The following is an 11,508-nucleotide window of genomic DNA, read 5'->3' as shown; positions in this document are numbered from 1 at the left end:
CCCGCAAATTTCGGATATGGTGGCACGGGGTGCCCGGGATGAGATGGGCCCAGCTGCAGGGGCACATTCACAAATTGCTGGGTAAGCAGCAAAAGCCGGATGTCTTGATCGTACACCTAGGGGGCAATGATTTGACGAACCTATGGAGGGGGGCTTTGATGAGGGAGATGATGTTTTCTTTACAGGAATTGTCGACACTGCTGGAGGAGACCGAGATTTTGTGGTCAGAAATCATTCCAAGGCAGGAATGGAGGGGCGTTAAGAGCCACTCAGCTGTAGAGAAATCAAGGAGAAAATTGAATTGTGCAATGCCGAAATTCTGCAAGGGCAGAGGATTTCCACAGATCATACACGCCCTGATCAACTTGAAATCCTCAGAGTATTACTTGAAGGATGGAGTGCATTTGTCGGCATCAGGGATGGATCTGTTTTATTGGAATGTTTGCACAAAGCTCCTGGAATTATGAAGTGGGAAAGGGGGGAGCTGCAGTGGGCGGTAAACCACCTTTGGCGTGGCAGTGTTTGGGTGACCAATGACAAGAGACAGACTCCGAATGAGCCATGGGAAAGCCGGGTCTTCGCTCTTCTTGGGACCAGCACCTCTTGGGAGCGTCTGGTAGTAGCAATAAGGGCTCAGCTTCACCCGAATAAACGGCGCTCTCCCAGCCTAGGACCACCTGCAAGGGCAGGTGGGGTTCAGACACGAAGGTTTGGGGGAGTAGTGCCTACTGTGGACTTTGTTGGGAAAAGCGGGAAGCAGGTTTCTGGACACAGGGCAGTCGCCACATCATCAGAACTATTTTCACTAATTTGTGTGCAGTGTTTGGAATCTATGATGTTGTGAAAATAAATCTGCTGCCTTTTTATGCCAATAAGAAGACATGTCTCATTCTGCACCTTACTAGGGGGAAAGGAAAGGGGCAAATGAATGAGCAAGTATAATGTATGTGGTACAAAAATGGACAGATATCCAAGTTATGGCGTTCTCTGGGCCTTTGCATTGGGTTCTGCGCACTTCATTTTAACGGCCTCCATGGTATATGTATTTTGCCCAACAGGGTGGACATGGCGTATTTCCAACCGCATATGGTTCAGCTATAAGTAGGCTAAGGGGTCAAGCTCGGTAGGAAAACCTGCGCTTCTTCCACTGGGGGCCCCTACTTGTGCTGGCGGGAATGACGATAGTTTTGCTTATTGTAAACAAAGGGGGGCAAAAAATGTCGCAATGGTTGTAGGCGCAGCGTATAGGTTATGAGTGGTGGCTTGTTTAGTGCAGCCACGAGAGTTTCGGGTGCGCTGGCATGTCTGCGTTGGACTCGGAGTTCGTTGCCAGTAAGATAGCTCAGCAGGTTGAGGGCGGGCGGTTGCAATCCACAGCTTGTGGGTATTGTCCCCCACAAGGGAAATATTGCTTTCATCCTTGTGCGAGGCTCTCAGGTTAGTCTGCAATCTTGTAAGGGGATCGCTATGTACCAGAAATTGTGGAGCGCGTGGGCCAGAGAGTTTAGGCGCTTTGGCTATGTGCATGTTTGCCCCTGCAAGTGCTCCCCCAGGAGTTTCTACATACAATATATATCATGGCTGAAATTGTTTTTTGCAGTTACACCAGGGAGCGATTTCTAATTAATGTTCCCACTCATGTGGCACCAGTTGGAGAACATGGTGCACACATCGGATTTGTAGCTTTCATAAAGGATCATTAAGACTGCATATAGAGGGCAGGTCAAAAGGTGCTATGCACGCGCTTCACAAGTTTTTTGGGAAAACTGTGCATGCTAAGTAAAGATTGCTATCCCCTGTTGCGGTAAGAATGGCTTACATGTCTGTGTTTCCCACCGCACCTCCGAGGTGCACAGATTGCAATGACTGGGGTACAAAAGCGCACAAATAGGGGTGCACAGATTTACAAATACACCCAACCCAAAACGATTTTTAGAAATTGACGGACGGACTTGCTTTGCATCCGTGCCTCATTTTCTAAAAATCGTTTTGGGTTGGGTGTATTTGTACATCTGTGCACCCCTCTTCCAAAGGCCATCCATACTGTGTCTCTTCTCTGCTGGGAATGGGGGGTGGCAGCGGGGGGGGAGGGGTGGCTCAGCCCCGACTTCATTCTGCCGGCGGATGCCCAGGCCCCAGGCCCGGAGCACCCGCGTACTCGGCGCCCCTGAGTACAGTAGTGCTTCCGGTTCCAGGCAGCAGTGAGGTCTGACCTGAGAGGAGAGAAGCAGCTCTGAGGTAGGTTTCACACGCACTCTGTGTGAGGCGTCTGGTGGGGTGGCATTGGATCATTCGCGTCGTTGACTAGTGCAGAGTTTGGGCAACTTGTCATATCTCGTTTAGACTGTCAGAATTTGTTTTAAGAAGGTTGTGGAAATGGCTTGCTGAGCACAGAGCGGGTCTGCGTATCGTGCATACCTAGCTAGCCCCCAGTCCCAACAGTTCCGACATCAGCTTAGCCCCGGGTCTTTTCCAGAGCTAGCAACTCCCCTGGGCCAAGGGGGCAAGTTTGATTGTGATCATGGGAGTAGGATGTTTGAATTCTCTTAGGGCCCCTGCTTCATTTAGCAGCCCGACGTCACTAAAGGGAGTGATTACTCATTCACCAATCAATGTCTACTGGTTTTCAAGCGCGACGTGTCTCTGTTTAGGAAGAAGAAACGTTGAATACCTGTTAGTGGGTTGAGTCCTTCGCCGCGTTTATCATGTGAAGCCACTGTCCAATATGCAGGAAAGTTTTAGTAAAGAAGGGACACCATGTGTAGGAATTTGGGCTAGGACTACCACTTCGTTAGTATAGGCAGGGGGGCACACACCTGTTGCCAAGTATACTGGAGGGTGCACTGCGTTCCATTGAGTAAAAGGTATGGTGCAAAACATTTCTGTAAATGAGGCCCATGTCTTTCCATTGAGTTTTTAGGGTGGGAGTAGCTCAGAGGCAACGGGTTTGTTTTGGAAGTAAGAGAACGCAGCGCAACACAGGTTCAAATCCTCATCCCGTGCTTAGCGCGTTATAAAAGAACAATTATAAAAAGAACGATTGGAGCATGTCAGGTAGATATTGTGGCAGCTGGGGACGTGGAGCAGATGCTCTGGGAGCATATGCTTACGACAGGAGAGAGGTCCAGGTATCAGCGTAGTTGCGGAGGAGGAATGATACCCCAAAGAGATAGTGGCTTGGGGCACCATGCTAAAGGAACACTCCGAAGGAAGTATGGTGAGCACATTGGCCCACTATTGGGGGTCGGGGGCATTGTTATGGCTGCAACTGACTTGAGAGTCGGATACTAGAGGTGGGCCTTTCTCACTGGACTGGCACCAGATGTGAGCCATACAAAGGTTATGGGGGTGACTATCCGGCAGTTGGATACCAGATGCTCTCAAGACAGGGATTTCTGTTACACATACAGAGAAAGGTTTTTCACAGCTCTAAAATGGGCAGGACGTGCATAAGAAGACATTGGGAGTATAGGTGCATGAAGATAAGGAGTATAGAAAAATGTGCAAAATCCGAGGGCATGGGATTTATTATGTATTGTTGTTTGGGTCAGCTCCTGTCACATTTCGAAGGCGTTGGTGTGTACCCACCCGACAAAACGACTGGACGTCTCCTCGCAGCAATACTAGTGTTGGCAAGAAAGGAAGGATGAGAGTAGGTTCCTTGGTGAGTATGGCTGTTTTGAGGGCATTGGGCATTGGGGCAGAGTTGCAGGGCAGTCCTAGCTGGGGAGGAGCTTTGAAACTGCGGTTTCGGCCACAAGTGGATCCCGATGGCCGTACTCGAGCCAGGTTCGGCCGATGCCCACTGACTCCCTTATGGACAGTTGAGACTCCTCATGAACTGAATGCAGTGGTCCTGGGTTTATTCACTCCAAGCAACGGCAGGGGAACTACTGCCTGGCAGTTCGTAGCCAGAGGCGGACGTCCACTACTTTGCATACTGGAAATCCCACGTTGTTTGCTTGACTCCAATACATGTGATTTTTTGTTTCCAAAAACATACATTGTTTCAGTGGTTATTATGATTGGAAAGGTAATCATTGCATCCATGTCTAAGATTTGGGGGTGGAGGCTATAGTAGGGGATAGCCCGCTAAGGGACTGGCCAGCTCTCGGAATGGGTGCTAGCGGGACAGCCTGCATAGTGGGCCACCCCTCGGGTATCCAATGCCTTACCCTTCCCTGGGAGGCGGAAGGGGTGTTCCTGTGAGCTGGCCTTATGCGGCTGGGCTTCTGGGGGAGCACTCTTAAGGCTGAGGGCTGCTGGGTTCCTTCACTTTTTGCAGCCCCCCCCACTCGAAGTCCCACCATGCCTCTCCTTTGTTTTCATGTACCCGGTAGCTGGGTTGACCTGGGTAGAATAGACAGGGGCCTGGCCGGTACTCCAAGGGGCAGGTACCCCTGTTAGTTAGATGAGGGTGCAGCTGAGGAAGTGAGTTCTTTGTGAGGAGTTAACATCTGCTTCTATCAGGAGATTCTATGATTTGATGCTAGCATTTCTTTGTCAGGGTCAGTTGAAGTACTGTATGATACTGACGATTGCTTTGGTTCATATATTGTGTAATTTGTTGCTAACTTTTCTTTTTCTGTCACAGGTGCAGCTATGGGGCGGTCCTAGCCGGGGAGGAACTTTGATGCTGCAGTTTCAGCCGCGAGTGAATCCCGATGGCCGCACTCGAGCCAGGTTCGGCCAATCGGCACTGACTCCCTTACAGACAGTTGAGACTCCTCGTCAACTGAATGCAGTGGTCCTGGGTTTATTCCCTCCAAACAAGGGCAGGGGAGCTACTGCATGGCAGTTGGTAACTAGTGGTGGATGTCTGCTACTTTGCAAATTGGAGGTGACAACTGTCACACTTGGACATTAAATCTTGTTGCAAACTCGGGAAAATCTAAAGGGCTACCTTAGAAAGTTCTGTAGGACATTGCTTTGTTTATGTGGGTAGGACCGCCACTAATTTGTTTGCTGGACTCCAATAAATGTGATCTTTTGTTTCTAAAAAATATACATTGTTTCTGTAATTATTATGATCAGAAAGGTAATCATTGCATCCATCGTCTAAGATTTGTGGGTGGGGCGATAGTAGGGGATGGCCCGGCTATGTTGGAACTACAAAGCAAGCGTTCACTTGGTCAATGCACTTTAAAGTTATGTAAGGATCTTTAGCCGTCTGCACACCACCTGTCAGCTTTGCGTGACCCCCCTCTACTCCCTTATCCGAAGGGGAATTTTGTTTAATTTGCTTTGGGTCATTCATGAGAATTAATTAGAGGAAGGTATTTATTGCAGCCTGGTAATTAGGGGTAGGCCGTTTCAATTAGAACACCTGCTTCTCTGCACTGCGTTTGTAATGTTTTTGGTTCTATGTCGCTAGCTAAAGAGCCCTTTCTTCGAGATTCCCTTTTGTCTTTTCCAGTTCTAGACGTCTTTCTATTTATTATGTTAACACGCCTGTGTGTTTCCGCCCACAGGAAAGACTAGATTGACTATGCGCTCTGCTGCAATGTGTAGTGGGGCTGCTGGTGGCACTCTCAGTCTGAAGTTGTAGCCATGCATGGCCCCATTTAAAAAAAAACAAAAAAACGTTCCTTTGTTTTGGTAATGTCTTATCTTCCAAGAGACAACCAGCCATCTCTTTATACTGTCCTAAAGTCTGCACAACACAGGTCACTGTTTCACACAAGCATCTTGTGAATTAAATGTGCAAGCAGGCAGTACATTGTATACACAAGGTTTACATGTTAACACATTAGACACATCACCAACAAGTCAGCATTGGCAAGTTTTAAAAAAAAAGGTTTATGTGGGGGAAGATATTCACAGTGGAGTCTAAACAGGAGGAGGGGCTTTGGAATTCTAATGCCCCCTTCCCAGTGAGCTGTGACTTCACACAGAAGGGGGACATTTGCATTTAACACCTGTCTGCTCCAACCTCCAGCCCAGTAAGTGAAAGAAACAGACCAGCTGAATGACCTGTGGCCAGGGCTGGTTATTGGGCCAGCTCTCACCGGATCCGAGATCCGGCACCAGATGTGTAGCCGCATCTCAGGATCTGGCCAGAGTCAGCCACCCCAAACCCCTGCTCTGTGCTGGGGAGAAGAAGAAAAAAGCGCACCTGAGCAAACTGTAACTTCCTCTGGTGACCCCATGCAAGAAGTCACAAGAGGAAGTTACAGTCCTCAGTCACGACCAGCTTTAATTATTTATTTATGCAATGTTTGTTGGATACATGGATCCAGATTATTTATATATGCAATGTTTGTCGGATACCTGTATCTGACAAACATTACATAAATAAATACCGCTACTAACATCACACAAGATGCAGCCATCCAACTGCTTTCAGAAGGGAGCTGCAGGATCTGTGCCAGGTGTGGTTCAAGTAAAGGAAAACATTGTTTAATGGCGAACAGAAATCACTGTTTTTGAATAGTACCCAAAGGGAAGTTTTTCTTAATAAAATGGAATGCAAATTGTGCATTTTAAAGAATATTTACTCAGCAACACTGGTCAAAACTATTTTCCGCATAGTGAAGTAACTCATCACCAGTGCCATGGAAGTGGCTTAATGCGGAATTGATATATAGTTTGGAAAAGAAGAAGCATGAAAGAAATAGTGCCGTTTTAAACTATTATTTTGGACATTTGCTTTGATCGGAGGTCAACTGTGAGCTATGCCCCCTTAACCCTACCTCCTCGGGCACCGCCACCCCCAAAGTCCACCCTCACCCCGGCCCTTGTGGGATCCCACACCAATTTCTTTCCATTTTCACCACTGCCTGTGATCTGAGAAGCCGTGCTATGAAAGGTGCCAACCTGCTCATACAACAAAACAAAAAAAAACCTTTGTTAGTATTTCACAGAGACAGACCTCGTGTTTTACACTTCACAAAGGCACACTTATCTGCGTGCCCCACATGTCACGTGTTGGCATGTTGTCAGCTCCCCAAGCCAGTACGAGTAATCTGCCGTCCAAGGAGTTTGCAGATAGCAACTGATGGTGGGAGTGCTAAACACTCACCAAAGCGAACGTAGGAGAAACATTTATCCTAAGTTCCAGGCCGAGCAACTCTCTCTTCTGTATCTGTGCAAAGAAATACAACTCTGCTTTCACTACATTTTAAAAGTGAGTCTCAAGGCACCCTCTCCTAAATGGCCATCATTACAACCATGACTTGGTATTTATACTCACGGACGGGAAGCCGATCCCCCCTGCATTTCTAATGCACACAAGAGAGAAAACAAGACATTGCACAGAACAATATTTTCTCTTTCAGATAAGCACTTCATTACACACCAGCCCATCTCAGGCAGCAATAAGATGACAGCCTCGGTATGAAAAACAAGATACTTTATTTAGATAAGCATAAAAAAATTCCGTGGACCATCTCACTAACCATCACTTTGGGCCTCATTCCGAGTACCCGGACCGGCAGCGCCTTGGTGGATGGCGGAATCACCGCCCCATTCCAAGGTTGGCGGGGCGGTGATTCCCCATTCACCAGGGCTCTTCCCTATTCCCAAATGAGCCCCCATAGGGCTCAATGGGAATGGGGAAGATGCTAATAACGGTGACCGTTCATTACGGTCACCGTTATTGGCTTGGATGCCCCTTTGCGCACTCGACTTTAACACCTACTCAAAGCTCGCGTTAAGGGCGATGGCACAGAGGGAACTCGGAGTATGGCGATAAGGGATTACCGACACCGGTCTCGTTACCGGTGGCCGCTATCCCTTACCGCCATACTCGGAATGAGGCCCATTGACTCTGAAGGGTCCCAGCCCCAATACGTTTCCCCCTTGGGACATGTAACAATTCCACACTTGGATTTCAATCCACACCACTTCATTATCGATGATTCAAAATAACACGTTTTGCTTTACTCTAAAGCGCCTGCTTGTTAGGCATGCGACCAATGAAAACGCCCATGATTCTATTAGCAATCTGCTGACTGTCTGCTGAGAGTAACCAATGAAAGAACGCTTCTAAGAAAGTTCCAAGCATCTGAGTAAACACATCAAAGCACCTGAGTATACATTCCTATGAGGCGAAATCAATAGGAAAGGAAGCCTAGACACAGACACATGAGCTGCACAGGCCAAAATGCATTGCCAATTATGTCAGATTGGAGCATTAACCCATTTTACAAAGCGTAGAATCAAACGATTTGCAGACCACGTTTGTGTCCCCCGCAGGGCCGGTCTTACAACAGATTGCACCCCAGGCAGAAAGCATCGTTGGCGCCCCCCCACCCGACCTGTGATCTCATGCATGTGACATGGGCTGAGCAGCGGGAGTGGGGACTATGAGTTAACAAAATTGTCAATGCTGGCATCTGCTGAATTTCATGAACCTCAGAAAACAGCAATAAGAGGGTCAAAACCGAACAGGCCTGGTTATGTTAGTCTGCTTTTGCTCTTCCTCTTTAGTAACAATGACCAGTTTGCTGCTGTAACTCAGGTCAGAGAATCAACAATTTCAGATCTACACTAATGTCATTCGTATGACCTCAAACATTTAGCCACTCTTAAAAGGTGATGAACTGCTCTTGAACAGTGTTACTCAAACCTCCAAGAACAAGCACTGATAGCTGTACAAGCCCGTCTATCTCAGCATTAAAATACATGCATTTCACCAATATGTATTGCATCAAATATTTCACTGGAAGTTAAATATATTTAGGAGGGACACACGTCAACAATATCACTAGTCCATGTGAGTGGTAAAGTGTACTTTAAACATATGCAGAGAGTTGACATGCATGTACAATTCAACATAGCTGCCAATGTTAATATTGGAGAGGTGGTTTTCTAAAATTATGACATTACAATGTGGACTTTACATTGAAACTCACTGCAGTGCATTACCGTGGCAGAGAAATGGCAGCTTGAGTGTTGGGGTTTGTTTCGCTCATGCTCGTGAACTCTCACAATTCTTAAATGTTTCCTTCGTGATCACTCATTTTAGCTCCTGACAGCACCATGAAATTGTAAGATCGCAAAGAAAAACGATGTCTGCCATCCCAACATAAAAACAAAAACAATCAAATTCTTGAAGGGTGGAAGGCAACCTTTTCTTGGGACTCGTTAAGTTTACTTTTTGCAAATTACTAGTCGCGTGCTGCTTGAATAACAGCGGCCCTTGCACATTGTGCAGTGTATAGACGAATTTGATGCGGGTATCAGGGGAAGCATCTCAGTGTACCCCAAGCATAGTGCGCTTTGCCCTCCACCCTCACCCCCCAGCCTTGCAGCCCTGTGCTTTTTCACATTCTCCATTATGGTAAAGAACATTGTCCCGAACTTGGGGGAGAAATGTACTGTGCAGAAGGAGCTGCCTCCCCAAGGTGCGTTTAGCTGCTGGTGTATCAAATGAAGAAATGGGTGGCATCAAGAGCCCCACGCTCTGAAACACCTTTTGTGCACTGGTTGGTCACATGACAGAAAGTGTGAGCAGGTGATTCCCCAACACTTGAACCATTATTTAGAGACCTGCCTTTGATTAATGTAGCGTTAGCTAGTCATGGCCATTTCCCAGCGTTTGTGTTAAAGGCGATCGGAAGCTGCACCGTGCGGGGTATTTTAAAGGCCATGAATTGATGCTACAGCATGACGCCCCCAATGGAACAAAGAAAGTGAAGCATGCATCCTGCAAGTCTGGGTATTTGCATTATACGGAAGACGGGCCAACCATCCACGGAGACGGTTTCTACTGTAGTTGCTCAGTCGCTTTCCCAAGCCAGCTGCTGTGCAGACTTCGCTCAGCTTTTGGTCCAGCGCCTGCATCCATCCTTCACACCATCATTCACAAGGCACGTTCGTGTAGGTGTTTGTTTATCTCGTTAGACTAGCGTGATTGCTATTCCAAACAAAAGAAGCACAACGACAAAGAAGATTATAAAACAAGTCTGAGAGAACAGTTAAACGTATGAAGTGCATGCCCAGGAAAGAGGGAACGACGAACAATATGCTCGGGAGCGGGAACTAGGGGGGCGTAGTAACCCCAAAACCAGCCAAAGTGTGGTACCGGCCCCCAGGGCCTCGCCCTCGAAGTGATTTTGGCCCAACCACGGGCCGAATGGCCGACGGACGGACCAATACCCTGCTGGAATGTGCAACTGTCTAAGATCTGCTGACAGTGACACTCTGCCCAGGTCTTCTGAGAACCGGCCTTTTGATCTCCTGAGGAGAGTCCACCACCAGTGCTCGCTTCCTTTTTCATGACTACTTGAGCCTTGACAAAAGTGTCTAGCTTTGTGGCCTCCAGAGGCTGTTCGTGGATGGCCCAGTCATCTCCGCAATACCATTTTAAAATAAATAAAACGCCTATGCAGCAATAGGCCTCACCTGCGAGGACGGGAGCAGGAGGTAAGAAGTGTGCTTGCCTCGGCAGTCTGTAGTTACTGCCGGGTGTCCTGAAACAAGGCCAATCAGCGAGGGCAGGATGCAGCAACTGTTTGTATTTGCTGATTCTGCTTGGCAGTGTGTGTTTGTTTGGGAACAACTTCAGGATTTAGTGACCGAATCGCTCCTCTTTTCTGTAATGGCTGGGGCCGACAACACCAGCCAGCCCCAATCAAACACTTCAGTGTCAGTGCGTGCCCATAGCCTGGAGGAGGGCACACCGCACGTGCGCCCATAGGCCTGGCTGGGGGAAGGTAATAAAGCAGCAAATGTTGCTAATTTATTTGCCAATTGCCCTGCCCTGCCTGAGGGCCGAGGCCAGGCCCATTTCTTGGCCCGGGCGAGGCAGGCAACTGCCCGGGGCGCAATAGCCCCGGGGGTGCAGTTGCCCCGGTCCCTGGAGCCTCTGGAGGGGGTGGAATTCCCCAGTTTGTGGGGTGGCACATTGATGTGGGGAAAGTTCCGCAGGTCAGGTGCTGGTGCTGCCCCTTCCGACTGTAATGTCACATAGTACAAAAGTACTACGTGACATTACAGAAGTCAGAGGCTCCCTCTGACCACTTTCGCGCCACTTGGGGTGGGGAGCATAAGCACACCAATAAAAATACTTTAGGTCCCCCTGCAGCTAAGACCAGCCCCTTCCATCACAATGCCGTCAGGAAACTGCTAATGGTGGCCCCTTAGTCACTAAATGGTTTTGTGTTGGCATTGAGATGGGAGGGGAGGTGCAGTGGGCTATGGGCGAGTGGGCGTGCTTTGCAGGGACGCACCGTGGGCCCCGACACGGTACAAACAGAGACCCGTTTGGGCCCATGGTGCGTCCCTTCAAGCCCAGAAAATGGCCAAAATAATAGTTTAAAGCAGCGCTATTTCTTTCATGCCGCTTCTTTTCCAAACTATATATCAATTACACTTTAAACCACTTGCATGGCATTAGTGATGAGTTACTTTACAATGCGGATAATAGTTTTGACCAGTGTTGCTGAGTAAATATACTTTAAGCCACAAACCAGTTTATTTATTTATGCAATGTTTGTTGGGGACATGGAGACGGATAATTTATTTATTTATTAATGCAATGTTTGTCGGATACCTGTATCCGAC

The sequence above is a fragment of the Ambystoma mexicanum genome, chromosome 1q (assembly GCF_040938575.1).
Source record: "Ambystoma mexicanum isolate Mex_15411 chromosome 1q, UKY_AmexF1_1, whole genome shotgun sequence".
Lineage (NCBI taxonomy): Eukaryota > Metazoa > Chordata > Amphibia > Caudata > Ambystomatidae > Ambystoma > Ambystoma mexicanum.
Note: the sequence above shows the minus strand (reverse complement) of the source record.